The sequence below is a fragment of the Copadichromis virginalis genome, linkage group LG8, assembly GCF_057382275.1.
Source record: "Copadichromis virginalis isolate Kocher_CV1m ecotype Utaka linkage group LG8, C_Virginalis_male_GT1.1, whole genome shotgun sequence".
In the NCBI taxonomy this organism is placed as follows: domain Eukaryota; kingdom Metazoa; phylum Chordata; class Actinopteri; order Cichliformes; family Cichlidae; genus Copadichromis; species Copadichromis virginalis.
Genome location: NC_140625.1, coordinates 10,461,636 through 10,477,443, shown reverse-complemented (window position 1 = coordinate 10,477,443; position 15,808 = coordinate 10,461,636). Strand labels below are relative to the sequence as shown.

The 15,808-nt window shown below is 39.4% G+C and overlaps 1 protein-coding gene across 1 annotated transcript in view; it reads right to left on the bottom strand.

Moving 5' to 3' along the window:
- snx29 (sorting nexin 29) overlaps positions 1-15,808 on the bottom strand; it is a 143,548-nt gene that overhangs the window by 46,486 nt on the left and 81,254 nt on the right. The gene's annotated exons all lie outside the window — the stretch shown is intronic.

Genomic DNA, 15,808 nt, shown 5'->3' with positions numbered 1-15,808 from the left:
ACACACACACACACACACACACACGAAGAAAACTTGAATTAATCAAACCGTGGACCACTCTTCTGCAGGACACAATTATGTACAGTGTAAAATCATTTAAACATCATTGTAGGAGTCAGAAAACAAAAAATTAATTGTCAGTTTATATGAAAATCACACAAAAGGAAAACACACTCCAGTTAAGACATAATGGATAAGGACAGCAGGACAATTTCCAACAGAGATAGGAATGATGGAGGGAGAGGAGGTGAAATTTGTTCCCATCCTATGTGTTCTCCTTCCTCCCTGCTATTCAAATGTCATGAGCTCTAACTAACCTTGACACAATGTTATTCCGTGTGTGTGCGTGCGTGTGTTCATGCAAATACAGCCAAGCTATCCAGTGTGTCTGTGTGTGTGTTCCCCAGCCTGTCTGCCTAACCAGGCTGGACGCTGTGGACAGGTCTCTGTCAGGAGACTGACAGCTGTGACACACACTGTGCTGTATGGAGGACACCTGCTGTCACAGCCACTTGGAAAGAGCGCCGTTGCCGGCTGACAGGTGAGCTGAGCATCAGTGTTGCTCCAGTGCTGACCTTCATACATTAACTTTATCCCATCGCATTTAGAAGCCACACACTGCCATAAAGAAGAGGGGAGATTTCTCGAGTAATAAAGACAAGAGTGTTGACGACGATATTAAATCTGTGGTTCCCTGAATATTTTACAAAATAGCTTTATGCCAAAGTCGGTTTGTGTTCTCGTACCAGGCAAGGTATATGAAAACTGCAATATTACCAAAGGAAAACAGTGAAAAGAGCAACAGGAAAGGCTCATTTCAAACAAAGGTGACAGTGAAAGTAGCCAGAAAATGTTTTTAACCAAGAAAAATGAAATATTGCAGCTTTATTTATAGAGTATGTGTGGCACTGAAAAACATTTACACAGTAGTTCTGATGCTGGTTGGCTGCGGTCTTTGCTGGCTGTGAGGACAACAACTCTGTTTCTCATTTAAGTTTTTCTTCAACTAGGTGAAATCGACTGAGGTTTAGGGGTGGGTTTTAATAATCGATTCATCGATTAAAATCGATTCTGGCTTGGAGAACGTGATATCGATTCATTAAAATCCTGAATCGATTTTTTTATATAAATTTATTTTGCCCAAAATTTCAGAATCTCAGGTAAAACGTCACAAAATTTTGACAACCACCAAACATTTAAAACAGTAAATGAGAGCAGGAACACGGCTTCTGCACAAAGACGTAAACACAAAGCGCGCATCAGACTTTGTGAGATGTCGCCTTTCTCACCCGACGGCACGGACATGCTCGGGGCTGAAAGCCGACAGCTCGCTGATTCCGATGTTTCGGCGGGTCCGCGCTTTGTGTTTACGCCCTTTTTGCGCTGATTCTAAAGCTGTTAGTTTTATCTCTCTCCAAACAATATTGACCGAACCAGCAGCAAAAGAAGATCCAAACTAAGCTTCACATAAACATCGTCATGAATTCACTCTGACTTTTGCTGTTTTGCTGCCACCACAATAAAATCACACTTCATGCACAGCTCGCTCTCTCTCTCTCAGTGTACTTCAAGAACAGTTTCCCGTCTATCCCCAAAATCTGTTTTCTGCATCATTCGCTTGCTTGTTACGCGCAAGTCTACCGCTGTTTACAGCGCTGTCGGACGATGTTTTTTTTAACTTTTACTTACTTCCGAAAAGAAAACCTAATTTCTGCCGTTCAATAGGCTTTTGAACAAATTTAAACTTTTTAAAATTAAACAAAATGCAAAATGCTGTGTCTCTAATAAAACCGCTGTAACTTCAGAGGTAATGTTCATAAGTTGATTAATGGTTTTCTTTCGTTTTTGATGTACTGCAGAATATTTTTATAAAATCCCAGACCAGGAAAATCACCTTCATGTTTTTCTGTGTTTTATCTTCAGCTACTTTGACACAAAGGCATCTGCTGTGATGCTCACACCTTTGATAAAGTCTGGAACGTGTCAGCTTCCTTTTCATAGAGACAAAAATATGTAAATGTACTGATCTGAGTTATAATATTTCTGACCGTCTGAGGCAAAATTTCCCAGATTCAAATCGAATCGTGAATCGAATCGATTCAGGACCTTGTGAATCGGAATCGAATCAATTCTAGAAATCAGTGACGATACCCAGCCCTACTGAGGTTGCAGCCCACTTTTACAAGCGTCTGCCATTTAAACTTGAGTTTGTCACTTTATCGGTTTGTAACAATGATTGAAATTAAAGGGGCAGTATTATGATTTCTCTTCCTCAATACAATACAGTAGATGTACTGTTACGGCACATCTTTCATGCTCTATAAGGTCATGAGAGTGGATATCACCAATTTGGTCTGAGAAACTGAGCATGAGCTCACAAGCCCAACCTACTTGCTGTTTAAACCTTGCATTTGTAAGAGAGAACCAATTAGGAGACAGCTGGCTTACAATCAGTGAAAAAAAAGCTTGTTTTACCAGTGACTACCACTGCCAGAGACAACAGTGCTGTCTGTCAGGGAACAACTGACGCGTTCTATAGGTAATTTGTCAACATTTATTGAACGTTTCAAAATTGTATCAAATTCACTTTTCAGTTGCCATGACAACCACAAGACAACAGCAAAGACAGCAAAGCTGCAGTGGAGCAGAGACGAGTTCTGCCACAAGAACAAATAACGAATCTCCTTGAAATCTGACTGCATTCAACTGGACAAAAGAATGAAATACAAATAAATAAATGAAAAAGAAGAAGATCACGCAGAATAAGCTAGTCTTAAGTATTCAATAGTGATAATGGGTTTTTCCTTGATTGCAAAAGACTTTACAGGTTTTGTCTTAATTGTCATTTGCTGTATTCATCTCAGTAAGGCCGCGGAGCACAAATCACACTGAGTCATGATGCCTGCCGTGTATTTGGTATAAACCGTGAGCAGGAAAAGATCATTTTGCCAACGTAGGTGGAGATGTTAAAATGCTCTTTTAGGTGATACTGCTGTTCACTTCTGTCACAGCTTTGCTATTTTCAGGCAAACAAATAAAGTCATGTGTTAGACTACTATTAGATTGAGAAAGACAACTACACAAAGTAGACACGATTCATTTTGTGTTATATGCACAATCTCAGCACATTTGTAGACTTCAAATGTAAAAAGGGAAACATGAACAACAAATGCACACGTCCAGGAAAAAATGAAGCCACTCCATGGTTTATTTTGATAAGTTATCGTGTTGACGTCGCCAAAGTTTGTGTTTCAGTTTTGCTATTACTTAGCACTCATTAGCATCATGTGGTGTGTGTGCCAGTGTAGTCTATAGATGTAGCTTGCTAGCGTTAGCTCATAAATTTGTATTCTCACTTCTCATCCAAACATGGCCACTCGTGCCAGAAAAAAGGACTAAACTGGTGAAACTCTGATTTTCTCAAGCTTTGTGCCAGGGCTTGTTTTTGTTTTCAGGTATTCCACGTTGAATAATTTTGGTCTGGCATTACAAATGTATGTATAATTTCAGAGATATTATCAGTACTGCAGATTTCATCCAGGGTGATGCAACAAATAAGTACTGTATGCAACTCTACAGTCACAACGACTGTTATCTACATAGTCGTAAAAGTATATTATATATATCTTTTTTATTTACCTGTGAAAAACAGACTGTTAGGGGGGCTGGGTCGTCGACCCAGTGGTTTTGTGTTTTTGGTCCTTTGATTGGATTAATTATATCTAATGGTTTGTAGGGTTGTTCTGAGTTTAGGTTCTCTGTGTGGTTTATGTTAGAGTTTTAGTCTTTTGGCTTCTGTCTGTATTCCTTAGTTGCTGTATCCCCTTCTCAAGTCTGCATCTCTGTGTTATGTTTCCTATTTTACTTTGAAGTCCGTATCTCGGGTTAATGTATCAGGTTTTGCTTCCCTTGCCTCGTTAGCCCTGATTTGCCCCAGCTGTGTTTCCCGTCTGTCTCTCATTCACTGATTGCTCCCTCTGTTTTTAAGCCCTGTGTTTTCCTCTGTCCGTGTCGCGATCTACCCTCATTCTGTACTGTGTGTTCTGTTTGCCAGCCTGGTTAGTTTTTTGTATTTTTTCAGTTTAGTTTTTGGTCTGGTTCACCATTAAAGCTGTTTTCAAGTGCACCTTTTTCGTATCCAAGAGTCTGCACTTTGGGTCCACCATTCCAGTCCTGCCTGCATACAGCCACACATGACACAGACTTATTTTTCTTCAGAATTCTGTTTGAGCTCGGTTGATACTCTGCCTTGACGCTTTTTGTTTAAGCAGGTATACCAGTGCTCTCAGTCAATATAAAAATGTCTCTAAATACCCGAGGCAGTATAAATCACTGGATCAGACAGTGCTGCAAAGCAATAAAAACAGCTGATGCTAATCTTTAAACATAAAACATAACTGACAGTGGCTCAAAAATTAATCCCCCAACCCTTAAAGTTTCCATCTCTCTCCCGAGCCCAGACATTTGTGATGAGACGAGATGAAGATGCGACATGATTTGTACGAATGAGAAACACAAACGCACACTTTGAACTTCAATTTGATTTGGTAAGCCCAGGTCAGACAGGGAAGAGTAAGGGACCCCGCACATGTATGCTTAACACCTTTGACTGCCATGCAAGCCATTCATCACCTCTATTTATTTAGCTGCCATGACTCTTAAATAGGACATTATAAAGGAGGGAATTAATTTTAAGCGTGAGGAAACCCAATTAATTCTCAGTGAGAGTGTGCTAATAAGTTTTTCTCTGGCTGTAGATGTGTGCGTGTGTACAGTAGTGTATGTAGTATAGAGTATCTAAGTGTGCATGTGAAAATGTGAATTGCAATTTTACACGCCAAACACGGGTCTGCATTAAGCAGTAGCTACGTGCTAGCATTGCCAATTTGTTTCACCAGGCAAGGTCATCTCCTCTGTGTTATTAACGCTTCATTAAAATGCACAACTAAGTTTCAGCGTTCATTCACTCATATCTGGACCTCACATGCAATGGGCATTACTCAGTGGGCATTATCACATTCTTTAGCTGACCTTTCTCTAGACAAGGCCACCCAAAGCCTCACTTCAGTGTTGCATCAGCCAATAAATATCTACTGGGTAGCAGCTAATTAGTGGCTTTTGAAATTTCATCAGAAAAAAGACAAAAAAATCTGTACTTCATTATGGAGATTCCAGAAGTTAGCTTTAGAGTTCAATTTGATGCCGTAAATGGTTTAAAAGGAAAGTATATACATACGGTGTGGTAACATGCCAAACAGTAATAAGCAAACTAGGGATATGATGCAATTTAACCCTTGCAGAGAGTGTACTGCTAGACAATACACAAAGAACAGCAATAAAACCACTGTTGCATATGTCGCCCCTACTCTTCCTTGGCTGACCCGGGCTTAAAAAAATCAGGTTAAAACAATGTCCTTCTGGCAAACCTCAGACATGGATTCATGTGGATGTTAGACAACCAACTAAACACTGCTGCAGACACAAGAGGACAGGACAATGCGCCTCACCACAGTACAACAACATGACATGACAAAGAGCCCTCCAGCGTTTTCAGTGTTACCCAGTGTGAGTGAGAATCCATAGAATCCAACCCAAAATACCCCAGGACAGCATCAGAGGTCTCTTGCGTCAAAGCTATTGTGGGTGGCACCTCCAGAGTTAGGAAGGTGGCAGGGATCTGTGTGTATGACATGTATGTCCTCTTTCTCCACCTTTATTTTCCTCCTAGTACCTTCTTAGTCTCAAGGCTGATGGACTAGCTGACAATTTCCATCAAGCAGCTTCAAACTCTAAAACCGTCAGTGTGGAACCATAAAACACAAGGAAAAGCCCTGACAACTCAAAAAGTCTGAAAAATGGAAGCCTGACAGGCAGCTGTTGTAGAGCTTTGTACAACTTAAAGTCATGGCTCAGGTAGGGATATCCAGAGGATATCCTATAATCAAAACTGAGAACCAAAAGTGACCAGAATGAGCTGCAATGGCCTGCCTGAGGAGGTAGGACATGTGATAACTGCACTCCCTTGCTCCGAACTAGGATGACTTAAAGGTGCTTAGGTTTGATGAATAGGCCACAATTCTGAATATTGTGCATGATAACAATATCAGACATATACTTGCTGACAGTTTCAAGCTATTGCACTGTTGGTTATGGCAATACCTTGGGAGCCGAGGACACACACAAAGCATTTTAATGACAAGCTGTGAACGTGAAACATTACTTTACAAGGTGCTTTTAATAAGCCATGAAGCCGAAGTTTAATTGCTCATTTTGCAGAATTTCATTTGCAAGCAATTAGATTTACTAATGTAGGAATAAACACATTCATGGCTCGTTGCATTTCCTGGAAGCTGTGCTAATCAGATTAAAAATGATCTAGCAAAAACTCTGAAGGACAATATGCATTCTCTAATTATAATCTTGCAGTATAACAGTATACAGTACCATACTTTTACGCATTTGTAAAAATAAGTGGAAATTAAACTGCAACTCACGCTGTGATTTTTCTGGGCTGAACGAGTCTATTATTTTAATTTTCTACAAAACTGATATAATTTGTACCGTTAGCAGCACTTAAGTGGGATTAACAGCTGGAACCTTTAAATAAAACAAACGAAAAATCTGATTCAACTGATTCTCTTCCTCTACCATTAATAATGACAAATATACTAAAGCTCCGTGATTAAAACAAATACCTTTGTTGGTTATTGTGTATGTAAGAAAGACAAATTGCTTTCTTTTATTCCAACTCTGCGACTCTGCGAAGTTGAAGTGTACGGCTTAAAAGCAAATACAAGGCAACATTTATTTTTAATCGCACTGCGTGAGCCTTCACCAACCTAACTAATCACATCAAATATTTGAATAAATTAATCAGTCATGTTTTATGTAAGGATGTCATAAAAATAGCCAACAGCTTCAAAAAACGAAAACAATCTCATCTTAGCTTCAAATGCCTCATCCGATGCAGATATATCCAAAATACCGTAATGACTGACTGTGACTGAAAACTGGACTACAGAAGAGCAGAAGTCTCTCTATCAGGCATGCAGGGCTGGTTTAGTAAGATGCACTGCCTCACTTCAGCAAAACTGCCACCCAAGTGATGTCGACCCCATACAGTAAAGACTCCCCGCTCGAGTGCTCAAAGGCCCGCTCGCACAAGGACAAAAATCTCATGGAGGAGGATAACGCCTTATTCTTCTCTGCTTCTCTCCACTCCCATCTCTACAGAATCTCTCCGTGCGCCTCTCCCTCTCCTCTCCTCCCGTTTATGATCTGATCTGTGCCAAGCTGAGCTGGCCTGAATAAAAAATGCCATCGTGAGCTGAAACCCCCAAAAGAAGAAAACAGACGGGGGGAGCAGTGGTACAGCTGACCCAAAACCTCATAACCTTAATTACACATACTATAAATGGGGTGGAGCAAAATTAGATGGAGAGGAGGAAAAGCTCATCAGGACAAGAGGAAACAAAAGGGAAAGCTGATATCAGGGTTTGGAGGTCACAGGCTGTGGTACGGTGACCTCCACACTGAGTAAAACAGGCATAGTGGGTGTAGGGTAATGTGTGGCTATATACTGACTAACAACTCACTACCACATGAGTGTGCGTTGTCCCTCAGTTTGAGTCATATCAAGCCCTCTATTAAGCTATGAGGTACCAGCTGTTCAGTTTTTACAGCAAGTACATTTTGTTTAACGTCGCCAAAATCGTCATCCGAATTAACATTATAGTGATTACAGGGATGTCAATGGGCAAAAAGTCAAACTCTAGCCTTCACCAGTGGGTGATGTTGAGGTTTTATTTGCATACCATTTATGGATTCAATAAGTAAAATTGTTTTAGGAGTTGCTGTCTGATACTGACCTAGAAACCATCATCAGAGGACTGTCTATGGACGCCAGCAGGGTGTGCTGTGATGGAGTACACCCAGACTTCTCCTTTCTTTTTAATACTTGATTTTAAGTGGGTTTCTGGTGAAGTGGAGGCCTGTTAATTGGAGTGACAACTTGACATGAATACTCTGATCACAGAAGACAGAGAAGCAGGTGCAGCAGCACAAACTGAACCTGTTGTCTATGAACACAACACCCTTTTTTCATGTTACACTTATCCACTTTTTGAAGTTCGCACATTAGTATGTGCTCAGTTCGAAGCCAAGCCCGAGTGTTTCCTCTTAAATAACAGAAAGCACTTTCATAAACGATAATGTTCATACTATTTTGCTTTTCCGGGAGATTGGAAGGTAGTGAGCAGCTGGAGACACAAAGAAAGGGGATGAGCATGAGTCAAAGTGGCACCGGTGTCCCTGTTATTTAGCAACTACACTGCATCAATACAAGCAAACAAACAATGCAAAAATCATATGTGGTTAAAGATATTATGAATCAGTAACAGACATTGTTTTTGTTCATTTGTGTCCTTCCCAGTGCGTCTGAATCATTTTAAAAATAGGACTTTGACTGTGAGATTACATAAACTGTTCATCAGATAGGAAACCTAATAAAAGGCATCAAAGGTTCATTTAAATGTTAAACCTGGGTGAGACCTTAACCATAACAGGGCCGGTACTGGGCTTCTTTGTACATCTAATAAATGCAGCTTGGGTCTCTATGTGCATCTCTGAGTCACTTCAGCACAGCTGCTCCTTAAGAGGAAGAGACACAGCTGAGAAATGAGGGAGGGGGGGCAAGAAAGAGTGTGAGAGAGGACAAATATAGACATCGCAAGCTGTGCTGTCCACTCTGAACTGAGGTGGAAAAAAAACAACAACATACAAATAGAGATGGAGAGATGCGTTAAGAAGTGTGAGCTCATGAGAGCGGAAGATGGGCCGATAGAAAAGCTAGAAATAGAAGTTTATGGGGGAAAAAAAAAAGAAGCTAAATCTGTCCTGTGGTACAGACGTGGGTTTTTGTCACTGCGGCATCACACGGCGAGCTGCCTGTGCACTTGGATCACACATTTTTTTGATTATGCAGTATTATTACTTTGAGACGCTACAGTGATGACAATGTTAAAATACAGTCTGTCAGCTTTAATTTTAGGGGTGTTTTCATCACATGCGGATGAGCATTCAGGAAATGAAAGCCCTGTCTTGGTAAATGTTCTCGTGGCCTACACATGCCAGAAGTATTTGGGTGGATTAAGATTAGGTTTACATTGGAAAAGTTGTCACTTTCACCATCAAAACTTAACATTTTAATATACACTGACAGGAATTTGTCGGGATGAAGATTGTGGATTAAAAGAACACTCAGCTGGTAGTTATAGATTATTGCAACACATAATAAATGTTTTCTCTTTTTTGTGGACTTCTGTTCTTCCATGAATCTGAAGGGCTGATCTGTGTTTGCTGTGTGGTGTAAAACCAGCAGAATGAGACATATATTATGTACGGTGTGGTGAAAAAGTATTTTCTCCATTTAATAGGTTTTTTTTTTTTGCATATTTGTCAAATTTCAATATAAAGATAATCCAGGTTAAAGCCAAGCGTTTCATATTTGATACAAGCTTTGTGAGTTTTTGAGACTTTTACATCATCATCCTCATCAGTATGATTAAATCATGGCATAATGTGCTGATTTTAGAGATGTTTTAGCCTATTTCACTGTTTAAGAACACACCTCTCACGTGTCAGGTGATAGTTGTAACTTTCAGGCAACAAAATAAATGTTGTGAACCACTGAAATGATCCAGTTGTTTTAAAAAACTGCAAAGAAGTTCAGTGATAAATCTGCCAGTGTCTTTAATATAAACAGCATCGTGTGAAGATCAGCAGGCAAAATGATGGAAACTTGGAGGAACCTGTCCTTGGTGAAAAGATAATAAGACTGGCTAAATAAATTCTGTTAATCATTTTAGAGTCTTACTCAACCGGCTTTTCAAATCTTACTCTGGTGCTGCAGAGCTTCAGTACAGTAGCAACGCTCAGGACTCCAGGATTCATCAGCCGAGTTCGATAGTAACAGAGACGAGCTGCGTAGCATTAATATACTTTGGCATATTGAAGACCTGCATCAGGTACGCTGTGTTTTAATGCTGGTCTGGTGTACGACTGCGTTACAGGTCTTGAATGATTCATCTGAAGATGAATAAAAATGCCCACAAATAGTAACTGAAATCATTAGTGCATTAAGGTTATGCAATCGAAGACATGAGAGAGCTTACCAGTCCAATCTGAACAAAGAAATCCATAATTCCTATAAAAGAGAGAATTTAATGCTCTGAAAGGCTTTTGTGCTCAGAGCCTGTCTGAACACTTCAAAGCAGATTCACCTGCATTATTTGAGAAAGAATAATATGCATTATGCAATATCTGGGCTACTCAAGGGTCACATTCACTTGCATTACACAGCAAAGACAAGGAGAATTATAGAAGCATGCTGGTTCATATTTTTCTGGTTATTAATATCGCTCTTGTGAGTCAGTAGCTTGTAATTGTTGCACTTGTTCTTGATGTTGTTTATGGTTAATTAATGAGCTTGTGGATCAAAGGGAGAATCCCTGATCCCACTGGAAGTTTCGACCTATATGTCTTTTCTACCCTGCAACAGCAATCTCATTCTACTTATCAATGCAGTACAGCAGATAGAAAATACTCAACACACTGCGTACTGAAACAAGATGAAAAATATCTGTAGTGTAAGACGTGACAGATCACTACTGAACAATCTGGCTAATGATGACAGAGGATTAGCCTGGTTAGATTACAGCACTACTGTATGATGTACCAAGCTCTCAAAATGAGGACAAAACTTGGCTGTTTAAATTAAAAATGAGCAATTTTCAAACTACTTTCAAACTCAAAAGAAATATTAAATGTTTCCAAAGACTAATTACTACATAATTATTAATCTCACCTTCCAGTTTGATTAATGGTTATCAAAATTAAAATGCCTGTTTTGGATTTTTATCAAATACATTTTGTTAACAAAACAAATAATTTTATGGTTTTTTAAAACATAAGTAGTTAAATCTCTGTCTATAACGTGCAATTATATGCCTAAATATGGGATATTTAAATGAAATGAAAAAAGAAATCTCTACATATCTGATCTGCTTCAGCAGCACTTGTTGGATTTAATTAAACTGACATTTGAAAAGTGCCCTTGTGTGCATTTTTTAAAATTTAATCTGGGTAAAGACTTCTTATCACTAGCGTACAAATTCAGTGGTTATGGCTAACAAGGTGTTTTATGAAGTCACAGTGACCTTGACCTTTGACCGAAAGATTCTCATCAGTTCTCCGATTTCAAGATTTTAAGAAATTACCAAAAGTTGTTCTTGAAACATTAAACGTATGGATGCAGTAATAATGCTTTTGCCTTATGAATGAAACTGCAGGACACTATGTACATATTGCAGAGTTAGATGTGGCTGTTCTCATGAAAAGGATCATCACTGGGCTGGGTTGTCAGGTGACAGGTGGGAACGTTATAAAAAGAGCATCTTCATATGATAAAAAGAGACGCAGCAGTCTGTTGTTGCCCACCGGTTCCACTTTTTTAAATGAGACTTCAGCCTATTCGTAGGCGACATTAAGAGGTTCTTAAAAAGATCCAAATTGGTTTTCAGAAACACAAAGAACTGATTTTACTCAAAGGAGTATTTGAACATCTCCTACTGGCTTAGAGGTTTCCAGGTATAAATCTGAATTGCCTAAAGAGAAGTAGCCTTTAAACTCTCCCTTTTTAAAATCATAACTAAGGAAGAGTTTTTCTTTAAAAATCTTTTCCTTTATTTATTTATTTTTTTTAATAGGAGGACATTTTGTGCAAAATGTTCAATAAAAACATCCTGAATGGCTGAGTTAAGTTAACTTTAAGTGAACTAAAGTACTGCGCAAAAGCCCCAAGTCTCTCTTCATTTCTTTATAGTTTGCTTTAAGAAAATGGGAAATGGTTGCAGTGATTTATTGAAATGTGCAAAAATATTAAAACCTAGTATGAAAGGCAAAGATTCAGAGAGGTTTTTGGAATTCTAACAAACTTGAGTCAGTATGTGGTACGACCACATGTATTTTTCAACACAGCCTGAACTCTTAGGCATCTTTCTGGTCATTTCAGTAAGGATCGGCTGCAAGAATAGTTTTCCAGGCTTCTTCCCTGTCAAGATAATTCCCACACTGTTCCAGTAATGTTAAGGTTGGGCTCTGGAGGAAGCCAATCCATGACTGATAGCATGTTTTTCTACCCAGGTATGCTTGGACTGCATTGGGAGATAGTATTGCATAGGATCAAAAATTTTTTAAAAAGTGGCGATTTTCTCTGCAGTTTTGCAATTTTGACAGATTGGCCAACACCCCTGGCTGAAGTTGGAGTCCCAAACCATTTTATTCTAAATTTACAGCCACTGGTTCTTTGGGAATCACCCCATTGCTGCCTGCAAAAATACTATTTTATGCCTGTCAAACTGTTACCTCTGGTATTATTTGCTTATTCATCTAAAGGTATGATTGCACTGTTTGCTCAAGGCCATTTAAAGAGATTACATGAAACTCTGCTTCTTTGGAAGCAAAATACAAGGACATGAAAGCTGGCTCGAGACTTTTGCAAAGTGCTCTGTCGGATCAGCTTCACAATTGATAAAAAAATATAATTAAAAATGAACAGTCACATCCTGGTGAGTGTGCATGACTGGAAGCCCGATAAGTTCATAGAGGTGTTTCTGTACTGTACACCTTCAGCCTGCCACCAACAGCCTGCGTGCGCTGATAAGACGATGTGTTACATCATCGCCTGCCCACCTTTTCCTTATCGCCCAACACTCACAGATCGGTGTCATGCAGTTTGGGTGTTTCTCAGAAACCTCGGTGGAAATCTTTACTGCATTATGCAAAGCATTTTTGTTGTTGTTTTTTTATTATTCACAGACAAAGAGAAGTACAATGCCATAAAGATGCAAATTAAAATGGTTATGTCTTTATTCCCTGGAGTTGTTGCACTTGCTCCCCCCTCGTTTTCATCTCTCTGCATCTGTCTGTCTTTCATGTCCTTTTTGTTTATTTCACTCAGAAACAGATCCACTGGGATACGGTGACGTGCTTGCACACTGATAGCTTTTTTTAAACCAGCTTTGATCAGACATTCATGAAGATTTATGATAGGGATTCACGCAGTTGGTGAATGCAAGCGCACACGAACACGCCAGCATCACCCTCTGATTGACACGGCAAAGAATGAAAGGAAATAAGAGAAGAATGAGAGAAAACAGATTGTGGCACCAAAAACAAAGGCTTCTTACTCACTGAGACCGTTTGGTTATAGGTTGAATGAGTAAAACCAAAAACATTTTAAACAGATGATTTAAAGAGATGATTTCAAAACTGAGATGGGAAAAGCACACGCACAGCTAGCTGTTAGTCAAAGAGCAGACAGGCAAACGCAACCATACCAAAGAATTTCCAGATTTTTGACCTACATTACATAATTATTTAAGACACTTTTCTTGTTTATATTCATATTCATCATGCAAGACCATATAAAATGTGAAAAATTAGTACATGGAAACTTACCATTTAACCATGGCAACCAAGAACATAGAGTGGCATCCCATTATTGATAACACAAACCGTGATCATCTTCTGTCCCTACACAACTGTCTCTAGTTTAACACCTGGCTCATGGACCAGCAACAGCACAAGTAAGAATGACCAACAGACCAGCTGTCCCACAAACTGTGTATATCGTGTATATTTGTGTTTGGGTGGTTAAAAAAAACAACTACAACTCCCTATTCAATGTGTGTGCTGACATATAATGGCACACACCACAGTTGAGGTCATTTCCTGACAGATGTTGCACCTCAGGATGTTACAGCAGGACTCTGCGTTGAGTGTCCAACACAGTGCATTAACATTCCTGACGGTGGTCTGGGCCTGAACGCAACACCTTCAAATTACTGCAGAAACTTTTGCCTATTTCACAGATAAATCCTGTTCGGTCTATAAAAGCTGGAAACTCAGCTCTCATCGCTGGTGATGATCCTCAAAGCAAAAGCTGGTCACTGAGATACAGAAACTGATGTTTGCAAGGTGCATATTCTAAATCTAAGAATGCGTCTTGCAGGGATCAATCTCAAACTAGCAGCCACGCTGGGAGGAAGTTCAGAGGTGTTCAAGGAAACTACCTTAAGGAGAGATCTGCAAAGTTTACATCTGGTAAGATTTTTGTTTCCTGTGGGCATCATCGTGGATCTTTTTGATCATACTAATAGTAACAACAGAGTATATCAGGCTGCTGTCGGTGTATTTCTCTTCACAGCCTTTTAGACTCTTGTAGCTCATTGTTTGATTTAATGGTCCACAAACTGTCAGTATGTTCATTTGTAGCCCCAGAAGGCAGGCGCTTTCAGAGGAAGTCTGATAAACCCACTGTATACTACCTGCTTAGGCTTTACAAGCAGAGTTGGTAGAAACTAAAATTCAGAAACAAAAGTCCAAATGAATGCCAGTATGGCTCCATATCTGTGTAAATTACTTAATGATCCATTGAAACTGCCATAATAAGGCTCTAAGGTGATTATGTTCTTCTGTCTAATCTGCATCTGCATTATCAGAACACCAGCTAATGCAGCTTTAAAAACATTTAATAAAAGTGGTTTTATTGTAATGATAAACTGAACTAAAGTGAGCTCACTGAAACTATAACAAATGGATTTTTGTAGCAGCAGTAAGAAATACTTCTTCTTTGGAGTCATCAGCAACCAGCCAATCATATTTGCTGCCTTGAATGGTGCAATCAGTAGCTTCAGTGGAATGGCCATATGAGGCTTCATTGCCCTTCATGCCTTTACAAGACATCACAAGCTTGGTTCTGGTAAAAGATGCCAAGCCCAAAACCAAACTCACAGGCCATCATTACCTGCATGTCAGGAAAAAGCTACCCTGTTGAGCAACCACTAAATTACTTTCATTTGTTGAGGTTTGCCTTGTGCACAGCTTCAAAGGCAACATGAAAAGGAAACGAGCATCGAGTTCTGAGTGCAAAGTTAAAGTCAATACAAGGCATTTGCATCATTAAATTAAAACTCAAATAGGTCAGAAACACGGGCGTGTTTCACAGGTTAATGAAGGTTGAGCCCCCATCTAGTATTTATTTGTCTCAGTGAGGCCTTTATGTATCAAACAAGGCTTGATGTGACATTTTCAAAAATCAATAACTTGGCTGCTCAGATTTTGTCTCAGTCACCGAGCGGAGACAGTGGAATCAGGAGTGTTGACAGCTGCTCGTGTAAATCACAAAATGTCAAATTCTTATATCAGGAGAAGCTGCGCTGCAGTTTCAGCTCGTGTGAGCGGTGCATTTATCACACTGCTAAAAGATGGACTGAGCTGTCAGGACTGAAAAGTATGGTCAATATGGAAGTGCCTTTACTCTATTTTTTTATTAAAACAGATTATTTTAATAAAAGTAAATTCAATTATTTTTATTGCTCACCAGCCATGAGCCCAGTTGTTGCTTTTTGTATCGTTTGAGTTTATTGGGAAAACGACCCTCATCTCCATTTGTCTGTGAATACAGCAAACAACTTCCTGATGAGTTTATGGGCTCAGTCTCCATTTTGAAGTTTATTGAATATAACATTAAGTGCGTTTTGTAATTTCTGGCCATGCTAGGAGGCAGAAAAGTGGATTATCCAGGAATTGCTGAAGTGTGTGTTTTTACAATCAGATCCACACCTCACTCATCACATTCGGCTTCAAAATGCAAAGACACAGCTTAACAAACCAGCGTTTTGTTAAGCTGTGTATACACTAAATCTAAGTTACGGTGAGATTAGGGTTGCAAAGGCCCAGGCACCTT